Raw genomic sequence first — 16,340 nt, forward strand, 5'->3', positions numbered from 1 at the left:
ATAGCAAATACCAAAGTACAGAAGCAAGTATTGAATGATTATACATCCTTCCAAAAACTATATCTTGTTATATGGCTCAAAAAAGAACAATCTGCTTTAGATAGTATAGGTAATAGACTAGAGGGCATGTCTCACACAGCTACCAGAAGAGTTTCAATGAGTACTTCTCACCGATTCAGTGAGCCAAATCATAAAGCCTCAGGCTGTCGGGGGAAAAAAAAAATCTTTTTACCTGTAAATTTTGATGAGAACGTGACAAAAATATATACGATACACTCGCCAGAATTCCTGCGACGAAAAATACTAGAATTGGCCCACGACCTCCATTGCTAAGAAATTTAATGTAATTACCTTTTTACAGTATTGTCTAAACTCTACAGCATTGGCAGAATCTTTGTTATAAGTCTAGGCTGGGGAAAAAAAAAAAAGAAATTAGAGAAAGACCAAGGTGTTCTTTCTTCTGTTGTAGGAACTATGCATTAGGCCAGCCAACTTCCGGAAGAACGAATGTGGCTTAGCAAATGAATCTGAAGGCAAAGGTATTTATGGGGAAATACAAAAGTCTTAGTATTATACTTAACAGGATGTGTCCCTGGATGAGAATACTGAAAAAGCAGTTTGGAGGGTAGGGATTCTCAAACCTTAATGTGTTTAGTGAGTCACCTAAGATCTTGGTAAAAAGGAGATTCTGATTCAGTAAACCTTGGGTGTGTCTTGAGATTCTAAATTTCTCAAAGCTTCCAGGTTATGCTGCTACTGTCAGTCTAGGGTATAATGCATACAGGAGTTTGATGGATAGGATTAATTTGTTAAATAAATTGCTAAATAATATGAATGTAAATTATATGCAGTTTTCCTCCCTCCCTTGCTCTGGCTTCTTACGATTATAGGTGGGTATATGAAGCATTTTTTTCTTCTTTTCTTTTGTTTTAGACAAAAATTGGGATAGCAATTTGACTATGACGCTCTAATTGGTGAATTGTTCATTTGGAGAAAAATTGCAAGAACATATATCTTCTAAGTAAATTTTCCTTTCTCTAGCTTTTAAAAGTAGCTGAACAAAAGAACAGTGTGGCTCCGTGTTTAATTTTGTTTTCATCAAATTCAAAAGCAGACTTCATAACTCTTTTTTAGAAACTGTAGTAGTGAAGTGTTGACATACTGGCCTCAAGAACTCTGGGGGTCTCAATGGACTTAGTGGTTAGTCAGTCAGGTGTTCAGATTTTGCTCCCACTGGCTGTAAAATGGACCACAGTGTAATCAAGGACAGACACCTTTATCCATAAGTCTGGAATACATTCTAATTCACCAATAGGAAGGATTTCTATGTCTGCACTAACCCTGTTTAAAGCCAGATTAATTTTTGTTTGCGGAAAGACTGCATTGCAAAAGGTACAATACCCGTGTGCCAATCTATCATTTTTAGTTGGTCTTGAAGACTTTCTGATAAGCTTTAGATTTATATTTGCCAGTTGGCTCAGAAAAGATGCGTCTTGTCTCTGTGACACTGAGACTTTCATGATGCTCACCCAATCCAAGTTAGAATCTTCCCACATATTACTCTGAAAAACAGCGTATCAGAACTTTAGCCAGAAGTAGCCACTGCATCATCTTATTTCCAGGTTTTGTTTTGTCAGAATTTCTAAACATTATGTGCTTTTTTTAAGGCTGGGTGTGTTGAAAATGTTTTTTTAAAGAAAATAATAAAAAATCAAAATTCATTGATTCTACATATGGGACACTTTTTCTGCTAAATGTGTTCCTAAGGTAGACACTTTAAGGCTTTCGTCTATTTGGGAAAATATAAGCAGAAGTTACAATTAACTGTGCATGTAAATCCTTCTAAAAAGCCCCCAAAGAAATTGCAAGTTTCTCCTAGTCCTTTATCAGAGCTTTCTTTGTCATGTGTAAAGCCTATGGCAGGGATTAGGGAGATGCAAAACCTTACAGTAAACAGAGAAAGGTTCAAAGAGGAGGCCCATAAAAAAAAAAAATCTATCATTTGAATGTAAAACGTAGAAAATGTCTTTTCCAGATTGAGTGGCAAACATAGTAAAACACTGTAATCCTAGCTCAAGAGATTTTGCTTCAAAATCCTAATTCAGCTAATAAAGCAAAAAGGAAGCAAAATATATGAATGTATCACAAAGCCTTCTAGTTCACATATCAATCCTTGCAACTGCCACCTAACCAGGATGTTTTCATGCCATCTTCCTGTATTTACCTGAGTTGTTTTTGTATTTCAGTTTGGCTCTTTTTAACTTTTCCAGTAGCATTTGTGAAAACTGATACAAAATATGCAGTCTTGTAAGTATCACAAAAAGGCACTTTCATGAGTTTTTTAGAAACATGTTTTTAGAGGCGCCTGGGTGGCTTGGTGGGTTAAACACCAGACTTCAGCTCAGGTCATGATCTCACTGTGGATTCTAGCTCCCGTGCTGACAGCTCAGAGCCTGGAGCCTGTTTCAGATTCTGTGTCTTTCTCTCTGCCCCTCTCTCCACATGCAGTTTCTCTCTCTCCCAAAAATAAATAAACATTAAAAAAAAGAAACATGTTTTTAATTCAATGAAAGAAATATCCTGTTATATTTTCACATGTGCACACAATTAGTTCTCTGTAATCCATCATAAATTCTGCTTAGAGCAATCATTAATAGATTTCTATTGTTGATGAAGAAGCGAACAATAAACAGTAAAAGACAATATTATGTTTGAAATTATTCTCACTTTCCCTGTTTCTCATGTAAATGTAACCTCTGCATATTCTTATTTGTAGACTGCTTTCAAACAAAACATATATGAGCTAGAGGAAGATATCCATTAAATCTCAAGGTTAAAAAGTATACTTTACTATATACATCTTTATAAAATATGATTAGGACTCGCTCTGGCAAATGTTCAAAGACTCAAATGCACACACATACGCACGAAGCATACATGCACACATACTCTTCCCAAAGATTGCCAAAAGCCAATAAAACTATGGGTTATTTACAGTGAAAGAGGAAACAAATTATTAACCACGATACAGTTTATAGCTTATTTTTAGGGATAAACATATTAGCTTAAATTCGTTCTTAGAAGTGTTAAAAATAATTACTTTTTAAAATAGGCCTCTGCTATGTAATAGAGATAATGCTATTCACAATGTGAAATATCCATTCCCACTGTCTTCATTTGCTATTTAAACATGAATGTATATTTGATAGGGTCATTGAACTTATGGATTTGACAATAATACATATTCTCTATTTCCTTAAATATTATCTCCTATTTGGAATTTATTAAAACACAGATTCAGTGTAAGTCACGAAAAACTAGTCCTTTTATATATTTTTAAACAAAACCTTTCACTTACTCTGTCCTCCTGAATTCCACGAAACCTTTATTTCCATTAAAACATTCTAAGGAAATTTGGGTTAAGCTACTGATCATTTCATAAGATCCAGTGATTAAGAGTGGCTTTGATTAATTGCTGACATTTGAACTTGCAATGGGGTAATAATAAGTGGAGTTAACATTACTAAGCACTTAGAGCAGGATAGACACCATTTTAAGCACTACACTTACCTCATTTAGTCCTCACAATAACTAAACAGATTATGTAATAATCCCCACTTTATAGATGTTGAAGCGAAGTTACAGAGAATTTAGCAAAGATCATACAGCCAGCCAGTGGCAGAACTTGAATTCACACCTTCTTCCTTGTGTTTCAACTACCTTAAACACTTGCTGCTCAGAATACAAGCTTCTTATCCAAGACAGTGTAAGTAAAGTACATGAGGGATACAGACTGTGATTCTTTTGATTGGGAAGGAAGAAAACATCCTAGTGACTTATTATTAATGTTTAGTGAGATTGAATCATTGATGTACTTGTAGTAAATCTAAAGCAAACCACAAAATCTAGACCTTTCCTAAAGATTGTCAAAGGTCAATAAAACTATGGGTTATTTACGGTGCAATAGGAAACAATGTGCAGCAGAAATGGAGTAGCACCTATTAGACAAACAAAGCGAGAGGGCAATTTTCTTTAGAGAATCTCCTCAAAAATCTTTGGAGAGGAAGTCGCACCGTCAGTACATTTTCATAAAAAGTATGCTTGGTGATAACATATGCTGAACACAACCGAAGGCAGTCCTTCAAGTCTAGACAGCCAAGCTGCACTAGAGCAGAGACACTTGTTGTTTAAATATCCTTTCAAAAAAGAAAAAAAAAAATCCATTTGTTTACCAAAATCTATTCACACTTGTGGAGAAGCTTCTTTCTTCACTTATCTGAATGTGACAATGAATCAAAGTATATTCTCTTCTGTTACCAGATGTGATAATGGAGAAGCTCAGATTCTCACCAGAGGCTAGCTAGAGGAAGATGTCTTTTCAGTGCTTTTGGAGAGGAAAGGCTAATTTTTCCAAGTAAAAATGCCTCCCCGAGGAGATGTGTTAATGAGGTCCAGAGCAATGCTTGACACTTGACTATGCTAATTATCTCAAGCCAAATAGCAAAAAGTTCTTTTTCAGGTGTCCTAGAGATCACCCACATGAATTGTAATCTCTTCCCCACTTGCTATTTTCACAAAACACGGGGCTTTGCTCTTCCTGTTTGGCTGTTGTGAAGGCATTTAAATCTCATCCGACATGAAATGCACAAATGGGAAAAGTGCGTTGAGACCACTAGCAGCAGATTGCTTGTTCTGGGTGGGTTCTGCAATACTTGTTGGGCAAAGATTAACTTGCAGTTACCAGATATGGCATCCATTAACATATGTTCTTGAGACACCAGACATCTTCTATTGAACTTGGGGAACAACAGAAACAAAAGGCAAAACCTCTGGCCTCCTACAGCTTTCATTCTAGAATGGGGAAACAAAGTAACTTGGATAAATACATGAAATACACAGTACGTGATCTGGTAAGAAAATAAAGGAGAAGAGGAAATGTTAGTAAATAGCACTGCAAAACACACTGGCAAACACCTCACTAAAAGATGACTCTATGAAGATCACAAGTGGTGAGGTAAAGAACTGTGTGAGTGTCTAGAGGAAAAGGGTTCTGAGTAAACGAAAGATCACATACAAAGGCTTGGAGATAGAAGAAAACATGGCATGTTGAAAGAGGCAGTATGGTTGGAATAGAGTAATTAAGAAGTAAAGAGGTGTGTATGAGTGTGGAGGCAGAGGAAGATCATAAAATCATATAGGAACTTACAGGTCAGTGGAAGAATTTGGGATTCTACCCTGGGTGATAATGGCTAGCGGTATGTGGGGGATTTTAAGCAGATGACTGATATAATTATGATTTAAATTTTTAAAAGATCATTCTTAATTTCTTCGGGAATAGAATGAAGTACAGAGAAGAATTAGTAGGCTATTGAAATAGTGAGAGGTGGTTAAATTTCTATTACATTTTAATTATAATCAAATCATGTTAAGATAGGGCCAACCAGATTTGCTGTCATATTGGAAATGGGATAAAGGAAGAACTCAAGATGACCTCAGTGTTTTTGGGAAAAGCAACAGTATTGAATGCCAACTTCTGAGATAGCTAATATTGTAGAAGGAGTATACTGGAAAAGGAATATCTGATTAATTTTGGACAACTAGAGTTTGTACAGGATTGGGTAGTAAATTGGGGATGTAAGTCTAGATCTAGAGGTCAAATATGAAGGCATCACATAAAGATGTTGTTAAAGTCATGAGAGAGAATGGGGTCCAGGGGAAGGAGCATAAAGAGAAAAGAGATGGGACTCAGCTCTAGGACTCAGGACGAGGGTTCTCTACTAATTAAACATCAGAAAAAAAACAGAAAAAGAGACTGTGAAGAAGCAATCAAAGAAAAAAAGTCTGTGGTCCTAGAAACCAAGTGAAAAAGTGTTTTGCAAAGGAGGGGATATTCAACCATGTAAAATGCTGCTAGTATACTATGAAGAGACTGAGGATTGAAATTGATGGCTACAGTTGACCTTAATAAAAATATGGGATATCATATTTTCCCAACTAAATCCTACACTCCTAGTGGCCACAAATAGGCAACTGAAACTGAGAGTTGAATCTCAAAGTTATTTTGTGCTTACTTTGCCTAACCTCCGAACATCATTTTTCATGTAATTTATATTTCAGTATATATCACAGGTGGCTTCTCAAGAAAGCCCACTTCTTCTCATTATTAACACATGGACCATAATAATAGGACCATAAATTTTTAGAAACAAAAGTGATATCAAAATTCATCTATTGGTCAATCTTATTACTTTACCTAATGAAAAGGATAGGCTGACACAGGGTAAATGATTCACCCAAAAGTGCAACAGAATCCACTATGCCTATATTTCAACTTATTGATCTTCCCCTCTACATGCATATTAATTTGGATTAATTTAACAAACTAGATTATAGGCTCTTTTAAGGCAGGCATGCTTTCTTATATCCATAGTGCCTAGCACAACAAAGAATGCATTTCAGAACCTTACTGTTTTTCCCCTCCTCTGTCACTAGCCCCTGACGACCATCCTTCAGATTTTTCTCCCTATAGTTCTGCATTTTCTAGAATGTCTTATAATAGAAATCATACATATTATTATCTAGCGTTGTTTTATGAGTAAATATGTACCAAATTTAACTTAAAATGTTTGAAATAGATCTTTTCCCTCCCACTACCACAATTTTGGTCTTAAGACATTCCTCAAAGACCATTTCATAATCTCTTGCTGTGACCTCAGCATCTAGAAATTCTTTAGCTCCTTTGAATTTATTCAACCATTGATTCATGACTCATTATACATTCATTAATCAAGTACTTATTATCTTTAGCAATATTCACATTTTGCTGTTGTTATTTTTGCTTATATATGTGTGTCTATATATACATATATGTGCATATATGTGCACATATAATGTACATGTGTGTGTGTGTGTGTGTGTGTGTGTGTGTATCTCCACACACACAAAGATTCCCACTTGGAACTGTCTATATTTCCTTATATTCTTCTTAATACTGGCACAGTGCCAGTGACTGTAATAGTCCTATATTCAATATTTCATTTATTGAAAATGTGGCAGCAACATTAACCATCAAATCACAATGTTGATTCTCAGCAGTCCTAAATTTCAGTAGTAGCATTTGAATGTAAAATTAGTACACTTGAATAAAATCTACATTATCTTCTTTTTTCATTTAAAATCTCTTAGTAGCACAGACTTATATTTCCAGAGTTTTCTCTCCCATGTGCCTTTAAGCATATAAGATTAGATGTCTGGCCTTGCACCAGAAAGCAGGGCTGACAGGATATGAAATCCTGGGGATAACAGGGATCTAGCTATTTCTCTTTCAAGACATTTTTTTAGCCAGAAACTGAAAAGGCAGATGAAACTGGGACAACCCAGTGACAAGAAAGAGAGGAAAGATCATGTCTTTTTCCACAAAAACATTTTAACTAAGATTCTGGCTTTAATATTAATATTTTTGGTTACAGTTAAGCTTTAAAGTTAATGAAATTCTCATTTATATGCTGATCTAGGGACATGAATACCAAGTTACAGATGGGATGGAAATTAGAAATAAAGAAAATTAAAGAAAAGAAAATGGAAAATATGCCCACAGAGTTGACCACATGTACACATATGCCTACATTCATGCCAGGGTAATATGAGAGAATCTGGATACTATTTGGATGTGAGTTTTTTGATGAAGTTCAATCTATTTATCATTGTGTGTGTGTGGGGGGGGGGGGTTTGTGGTATAACCTAAGAACTTTTTTTTAACAAGGAGTAGTTATTCTTTTGTTTGCTTTGGAAAATTCTGAGTGACTTTTGAGTGACCTGTTTACTGCGTTAGGAAATATGCTGCTTTTTCTAGAGACCATAGAACAGAAGAGAGGAAAACAACAATAGCAAAGGAAGCGAAATTACAGTGTTTAGAATAAAAATGTATTTGATTCATTTTGGCCCCTAGACTGACTCTTAAAAGGCTACCCCTAGGCAGGATTGTAAACATATATAAAACATTAATACATTAAACATTAATACAGAAATTGGCATATTAAGAACACAGCGCATATAAGAGTATTGCTCTTTCCCTGCAGATGTTTGATTGACCTTGACTAAATGTCAAGAAAACACCTTCCGTGTCTTTTTTTTCCTGACTATAACTCACCTTCCTTCATAGTTAAGTATTGTTACAACACTTACAACATAAGCTCTGGTCAAGTGTTAGCTACTGGTACAGTTCTGCAGATAAAAGAAAAATTGTCTTGTAATACACTAAACATGGGAGATCCCTGGTTGAATAAACAGTTGCTACTGCTGAGACAACTGATATAGTTGTACTTTTTTTTGTAGATTTCCAGAAATACAACTTGAGCAAAGCCAAAACAGAATGAAAACAAAAGAAGGAGGTGAATAATTCCCTGTCTATGGAGTCAGTATATTTTATTATTAGATGTTCATTCTCAGGCTACACTGGAAAATACTTGAAGCAAAGGGAGATCAGTTTTCTTTTCTTCCAGCGTGTATCTCATTAACATTAATAGAAACTGTGCCCACAAAAAGCTATTAACATTAATGGGAATTATGCATAGAAAAAGCCCTAGATTCATTTTTGGTCTTTTAAGGAGCTTATGTATTGCTGCCCATCCCAAAAACATAGGATGGGAAACTACTAATCACATTTTGTCTCATCTCTTTAAATTAGATATTTTGTTAAATTATATTTAATAAATCCTGAGTTGGAAACAGCACAAGGAAACTCAAGCTGCAATAATATTTACTCTCCCAATAAGCCAAGAGCTTTCACAAACCATGTATCTTACTGAAAGTCACTGGGCAAGTTATATGACCATGATTCTCACGAGCATCCTCTTTGTGCTAGCAATTAGGCTGTCTGCCAGGAGTTGAAATGATTAGCAGTAAATATAAATTTAATAGTTCTGCTTTGCAGTTCCCCAGTCACTCCTAGTCCCTCTAACCACTGGGATGATAATGGGAATCAGAGCCTATCAACTGAATATATGACAATAACTGAATCTGAACTAAAACATGGGGGACCCCTAAAGGGACAAGGTAAAGTGAAAAACAACAATGCATTTTTTATTTAATACCCACTTCACCTTTGTACCAAACATTGCCCTCATTAAAAACAAAAAGAGCAAAATTTAAAAGCATTATTAAATCGTAAATGACCTAGAAATTTTCAAAATCCTGCTTGACATGGTGTGGAATTTTTTGCCCCTTGAAATGGCGTGATGAAAAATGTTTTGATTTTGAATATAGTTCTGCCTATCTACTTGAGTTACTCAGAGTTGGGCTTTCTGAGATTTACCAGTATCTTCTCAGCTTCTTTGATATCGTCAAGGTTCCATAGAAAACTGGCAATAGGTTACTGTTTTAATATGTCTTCTTTTCTAGATACCTTACTAGACTTCTTATCATTCATCTGTCAATATAAAAGATACAAGAACTGCCAGGAAGTCTTAGGACTGTGCTGTAGAACTACAATGAAATAAATAAATATGAAAGCTTTTATGCTACTTTGTTTTTACGCTACTTCAATCATAGTAAAATATTCTCTCACATTTTCTTCTGGGTATAATAAAGGTCAGATAAGGTAAGAAGCAAAACTAAATTGGTCAGGAGAAAAAAGCAGTTTTAAGATTGGCCTGATGGCAAAGGACTTTTAAACAGTTCCCAAGGAGCACCGCGCAGAGATGAACCTAGTAAAAGGAATTTCCCTTACTTCACTCCCTTGGGTCTTTCATTCTTCATTCTTATCCTTTCATCATAGATTTCCACATGTAAAATGGCTGAAAGAGGGGTTATCTTGGTAACAGAAAAAAAATAAGATACATGACACCTTGATCAAATATTTATAAGGTGCCATGTTAAGCAGAGAGATCTTTGAGAACTGGGATGTTTGTCTTACTTGATGTCGCCTGGCACATGATGGAAGCTATAGTTAAGAAAACATATCTGAGAAGACGTGAGGTTGGTGGTACCATGGCAAGTCATAGAAATGTGGGAAAATAAAAAGAGAAAGACAGTGAGTCATAAGGACATCTTTCTTCTCCTGCATCCAGCTTTTTTCTTGAATCCATTAGCCAATACATTTGCTCTGATGCTTTAGCCAGATTGAGTTAAAATTTCCCCCATTTTACATTAAAAAGAATCTTAGCTAATACAATAACATCAGGAAGCATGTGGGCAGAAGCTTGACCATCTCACTGCCTTTTGGCAATGAAAGGCAGGATTTAAACGACAAATATTTATACAGATGGAGTTCCAAGATGTGGATGATTTGCCTCTTAGGTACGTAAAGTAGGAGTGAAATTACTCTCATTTTGCTTTCTGCATGCATTTTTGATGCTCAAAAAGAATACCATGGACAACATGAATTTAAATCCAAATACTCCTAATAAACACACAGTTTAAAAAAATGAATACACTTATCATGAATAGCAAACCAAACTGAAGCAAATTAATCCTCAAGGTGGTAAAACTCAAAGAAAACCTCATGTTTTTGATGATGTCTTTGTTGATGGCACAGAAAGCCAAAGAAAGGAAATTATTCTATTTGAAAACCTCAGTTTTACAATATTTATTTGAAAACTAAAGCATTTTGTCTTGAAGTCCTACTTATATAAAACTAGAAGGAAGTAAAGTCAGCTTTCTTTGCTTAAAGTTCCTATCACCTCTGCTTAAACTGAATAATTGGATACGGTTCTGACCAGTCCAAACGCATACTCTACTGAAGTTGAACATAATTTAGTGAAGCAAAGATGGTAAAGTTTACTGCCTTGGCAGATTTCTACTGGAATATAACTAAAAGGGTAGTTTTTCCCACAGAGAAAATAGATTAGTAGAAAATTAAAGTCAATTTTATATAGAAATTTTGTATTAAAATAAAATAATGGTCAGATACTCAGAAAGGGTGGAGAACTAACATGTTAAAGAAGAAAATTATTTTGCTTGAACAATTTATTTGCTAAGTTTCATGAACCATGCTCCATGTGTCATAATAAAAAACTAAATTAATGATTCAAACATACAGAGACATTGGGATGAAATGTGAAAATCAAGTTGATGGACCAATCTGCTTTCTTAAAAAAAATAAAATAACAGAGGCACCTGGTCTGGCTCAGTCGGTGGAGGATGTGACGCCAGGTGGTGAATTTGAGCCCCACATTGGGTATAGAGATTACTTGAAAATAAAAATCTTTAAAAATAAAAAAATAAAATGTAAAAAAAAAGTCTTTATAGGCTTACCATGAAAAAATAAGAGAGGGCCTATTTTGGGCCACATTAGGATTATGTACTGTAGCTACTCAAGTATTTAGCCACCCTATAAACAGTTCAAATAAAAGCCAATAAAAATATTCAGTGTACCTGGGTGGCTCAGATGGTTGAGCACCTGACTTCAGCTAAAGGTCATAATCTCATAGCTTGTGAGTTTGAACCCCACGTTGGGCTCTGTGCTGACAGCTCAGGGCCTGGAGCCTACTTTGGATTCTGTGTCTCCTTCTCTCTCTTCCCATCCCCTGTTCATGCTCTGTTTCTCTCTCTCTCAAAAATAAACAAACATTTTAAAAAATTAAGAAAAAAAAACATTGCCCACTTTATTTGACTTAAATATGCCTTTATTGGTCCATATTAAGAGAAGCTTATTCCTCCCTGCAACCATTTTTCAGACATAACTTGGACACCTCTGAAACCCACTTTAATTCTGTAAGATTCTAGAATTATTTGGATGTAAATATTCAATGGAGTAAAATTAGAGGAGATTTGCAAAAATGTGTTTCTCAGTTTGGGTTGAAAAACTGTAAGCATATTCACTGTAAATCTTTAAGAGAATGGTATTAACGTAGCTCCTTCCTAACTTCGTTAATCATTAACACTTTTGTCCTGGAGCATCCTGAGGGGCTAGAGTTTCAGGGACGATCCCTTTGACTATCACTGACAAACAAACCTTACTTTTGAGTTTATGATTGTGGATAATGAATTAGTGTTTTCTTTGGTAAATGTGTATCTTCAAGACGTAACCAGTCATGCAATCACTAGCCAAGCCCAATGTTGAAATAGTCACTACTTCCCAGTTTAGGTTTGGGTGTCACGAAGATGGGAGTGACCCTCCTCGAGGACAGAAACCTTGGCAATGTACATCTCTATGATTCCCTAAAGTGCTCTGCACAGAATTGACACTAAGCTCAATAAATGTTTTTTCAATAAAGGAAGAAAGGCTCTGTTGCCACTTATAGTGCAGAAGAGTTTTCATCTTCAAAGCCCTTTATTCACATTAATTCAGCTATTTACATTTTGCTGATGGGTAAAGCCTGAAGAGGCTAAATGGGCTGTTAAAGGCCAGAGAGAGTAAAACCCTGCCTGTCAGGAATTAAAAATTTGCAATTACTGATTTCTACTCCCATGCCCAAGGCTTTATTCAGGGGGTAGAAAAAAGGACAAACATCTAACAAAGGCCTGGTAGATATCGGTTGGTCTACTGTTAGGATAAGTCAATAGTAGTTAAAGAAATAAATGGTCCCAACAACTCTATCGAACAGGTATGAAGAAAAAGTTCGATTTGTGGTGGTTTTGAGCATGTGCGTTTTGATACACATAGGGATGCAGAATTACCTATTCCCATCTGCAATTCTAAAACAACTTCCAGCTGCCATGCGTTGTTTACACAGGAATTGAAATACATTTGACCTAAACTTTATTTTGCTCTTGCCAAAGTGTGCTAATTGTATAGATCCCAGGGCGGTGGGAACATCATAATTTCAAAACAGACATTAAGGCATTGAAAAATCCATGGAAGTGAACTTAAAGTACACGTGGAGATGGTCAAGTGTGTGCAGTTATGCTACCTCATATGTTTCTTCATGAGCTAGTTCACATCCTAAACTCTTGCCTCCTTACAATATCTTATTTTGCTGTGAACTTCAGGACAAAAAAAAAAAAAGACTTCTTGGTCATATATTGCTTCAGTTCTCAGTTGTGTTTCCTATATTCCTTGGAGACCTTGACTTTCTCAGAGTAGCTTCCTAGAAATAAAAAGTGATGCAAAAACCTAGCGTCTATAGATCCTGTAAGAGAGTATGGAGAGAAGTCCAGTGAGACAAAAAGTCAGGGAAGTTCTAAACCTCAGGATTTATGGGCTCTTCTTCCTTGCTGTCTACTTCTATCTATCCTGCCTGCTGAGATCTATGCAATTTAAGCCTTAAGGAATGGCTACCTTTTACTCTCAAAGTAACACTTAATGGAACAAAACAGAACATATTTCCACCTAGCTGATGACATTTGCTGTGTGCCTAACATTATACTTGGTTTGGAAGTTGATATCTTAAGGAGAGGGCAGGGGTAGTACCAGGGAGGTAGTGAGGATATTGCTAATCAGGACCAAGAGTATAAGGACTGATCTAAGACAAATAGACCTGTCAGGTGTCAGATGCAAGCAGCAAAGAATGCTGCCTTATGAAGTTGGATATAACAAATCTCCATGCAGCTGGCTTAAGATTGGACTGGCAGGTTGAAGATGTAGGGGAAACACCTGAGGCAAGCTGTTGGAATGGGGCAGGACTGACATCCACAGCAACCCTTTGTTCTTAGGTTATATATGGATTGGGAATGGGTCTCTGTACAATCGACAACATGGAGGTTGTTGACTAGTGGGCAATCTAGATTGCAGAAAAGATCAAAAGAGAAGTTAAGGCATGAAAGTTTGTTAGATCAGAACAACTACTAAAAATCCTCCAGGGGAATTAATTGTGTTAATAACTTGGGTGGAGTAGATATGGCACACCACTACACCCATAGTCTTCACCAGCCTACAGGGTGCTATATGGACTCTTTTCCAGGTGCACAAGGATCTGTTAAAATCCGAATAATTTTTAGATTCTGATCTGGAGCGACAATTCAGGAAAAAGTTAATAAGTCAGTTCGTGCCCTGGAAAAGAAAGTTAAATTAAAGCCATGGGCAAGGAAGAAGGAAGATCTCTGTTCTGGGCCAGGTAAAGAAAGGCTTTCTCATGGGGGAGACCTTACAACCACATAAACGCTCAAGAGGTCATAGACTTCCAGAGCCGGAAGTGTCTTCGTTATCACCCGAAAAAAATGTGCCATTTGCAGCTATGGAAACTGAAGCTTTGAGGAATTATTTTTCCAAATCACACATCTCACTGGCAAAGCCAAAACTTGACAACACTGTTTTGCTTATGTCTTGAACTCCTCTTTATTTTGGAAACCTTCAATGAAGCAGAACACCTAATAAGAGTTAATTAGGAACAGGTACAGCTGGGGCCTTCTCTTGCCTGGCTACTTGAAAGTAATTAAACATAAAGTCTGATTCAAACACAGAAGGCTACTCTGGTATATCCTGGGAAGATGAACGTCTAGATACAGAAACCTCAAGCTATCAAGGCAAAGAATTTCAAGGTAGTCCAAAATTAAGTCAACTATTCAAGTAATATCACTTGTGTGGTCTGAATTTAGAACTATAATTTTTTTCTGAAAAGCAATAAAAAGTGCTTTGAGATATAGCTGCCCATACTAATCAAAAATAATTGGTGGGGTGTGGGGGTGGCTAAATCAGTTAAGAGTCCAACTCTTGGTTTTGGCTCAGGTCATGATCTCATGGTTCATGAGATCAAGGTCCATGTCCGGCTCTACGCTGATAGAGCAGAGGCTAGTTGGAATTCCCTCTTTCCCTCTCTCTCTCTGCCCCTCTCCAGCATGCTCTCTCTCAAAATAAATAAATAAACTTTAAAAAATTAATTTGAAAAATCATAGTACCAAGAAAGAGGTCTTTCCTTACCACATATCTAACAGAGATACATGGTCACCATTAAAGATATTATGCAGAACTGATTCAATAAAGACTCCAGGTAATAGAAAACTGAACAAAATTTCTTATAAAGTCAGTGCCTTGCTGTGGAATGGGTTCCACAGCATGGCACACAAACTACTAGCAAAACTCTATTAAGAAAACCCTCACCACGCTTCAAGCAGTCATTTGATAAAATGTAGACCAAGTGTTGATTACCAGTCTGGGGACCAAATAAGTAGATTGCAGGAGGCAGACTCCCAGCCCTATTCCAAAAGTGAGACACTGACACAACCCTCAGAAGTCATTGCTTTTTCCTAATCCTCTTTCTCTCACCACACACACATTTTCCTCCTAAATCTCCTAGCTGCAAACATTGCTTAATGATGTCTACTTTATCCCTTTTACACCCACAAACTCAGTCCGGGGTTGACTATTTTGTGATATCATCATTGATAAAAAAGTCCAATGGCATTAGAAAGTCCTGACATAACACAGCTGATATACACCTGGCCGGTAATTGCTTAAAACACCAGAAGAGATGAATGTCTAATCTATTCCTAAAAATCTGAGCAAATGGCATTTCACCCCTCTGCTATTCCTCCCCCACCACCAACAATTCCTGCTAGTTTATTGGAATGTTTTGGACAAGAAAGCAAAAATATTACACTTCAGAATATAATGTGGGCTTTTCATTCCAATCCTAAGGCTGTCATGAGCAGTTGCAAGGCAACAGCTTACTATTATTTAAGATTAGGCTGAATTCTTGGTATTAAACAGAGGTATTGATTCATTCGTTGAATAAATATTTACTGAGGTACTCTACTAGATACTGGATAACTTGGTAAAATAAAAAAAAATAGCTGGTAAGAAACATTTTTCTACAAGTCATTACAAGAGACTTAAGGATAAGGATAGAAGAAATATTTTAGGGTTGGGGGACACCATATCCAAATACTATAGCAGAAAAAAACACATATTGATTTTTTTCTTACAAACTATAGAGTATAAACAAGCTGCCTACTGATGTCTGATCAAAGTAAAGGCTATGATTATCTTGGTTGTAGTGTTTTAAAATTTCATTGTAGAAGAGAAAGATATTTATGGATTCACTCATCGGTTTATAGTCAAATAATTCTACTGAGGAGAAAAAAAAGTATTCTTGCAAGAAAATTGAGACATAACATGGATAATGCAAAGCCTACATTTAATCTTGGCCAATCCTATTGTCTTATATTTTGTGTAGATGTCAAACATATCAGTGGAAAGAAAATGGTCCACAAATGCAGCCCAGGGACTTGGCCTACTTTTCCTACTTGCCCAGTCTTCAAAACAATAGATATTTATTCTCTTTTCATCTCTAAAATACTGTCCAATTTTCTCTGACAATATCTCTTGCTAGGAAAAGTAAAAGGAAGAAATAGTTAGAAAGTTCATCTTCTAATTAAGTTCTCCCTTCATAAAATCATTTACTTAATTAAGTTGCTATGCAGCTACACAAAACCAACACATTTCCCCCCCTAGAAATGAAGGA

At 36.1% G+C, this 16,340-nt stretch overlaps 1 protein-coding gene and 1 long non-coding RNA gene across 23 annotated transcripts in view; one reads left to right on the forward strand and one right to left on the reverse strand.

Annotated features, from left to right (window-relative positions):
• The window catches only part of NRXN1 (neurexin 1), a 1,119,427-nt gene that overhangs the window by 197,976 nt on the left and 905,111 nt on the right, over window positions 1-16,340 (reverse strand). The gene's annotated exons all lie outside the window — the stretch shown is intronic.
• LOC122237317 lies at window positions 3,672-9,487 on the forward strand. 2 transcript variants are annotated; one of them, XR_006215719.1, is made up of 4 exons: window positions 3,672-3,766; window positions 7,515-7,669; window positions 8,335-8,390; window positions 9,400-9,487. It is a non-coding gene; the product is annotated as an uncharacterized LOC122237317 (long non-coding RNA). The 2 variants fall into 2 exon arrangements; XR_006215718.1 differs by lacking the exon at window positions 7,515-7,669.

This window comes from Panthera tigris, chromosome A3 (genome assembly GCF_018350195.1).
Source record: "Panthera tigris isolate Pti1 chromosome A3, P.tigris_Pti1_mat1.1, whole genome shotgun sequence".
Taxonomy (NCBI): Eukaryota; Metazoa; Chordata; class Mammalia; order Carnivora; family Felidae; genus Panthera; species Panthera tigris.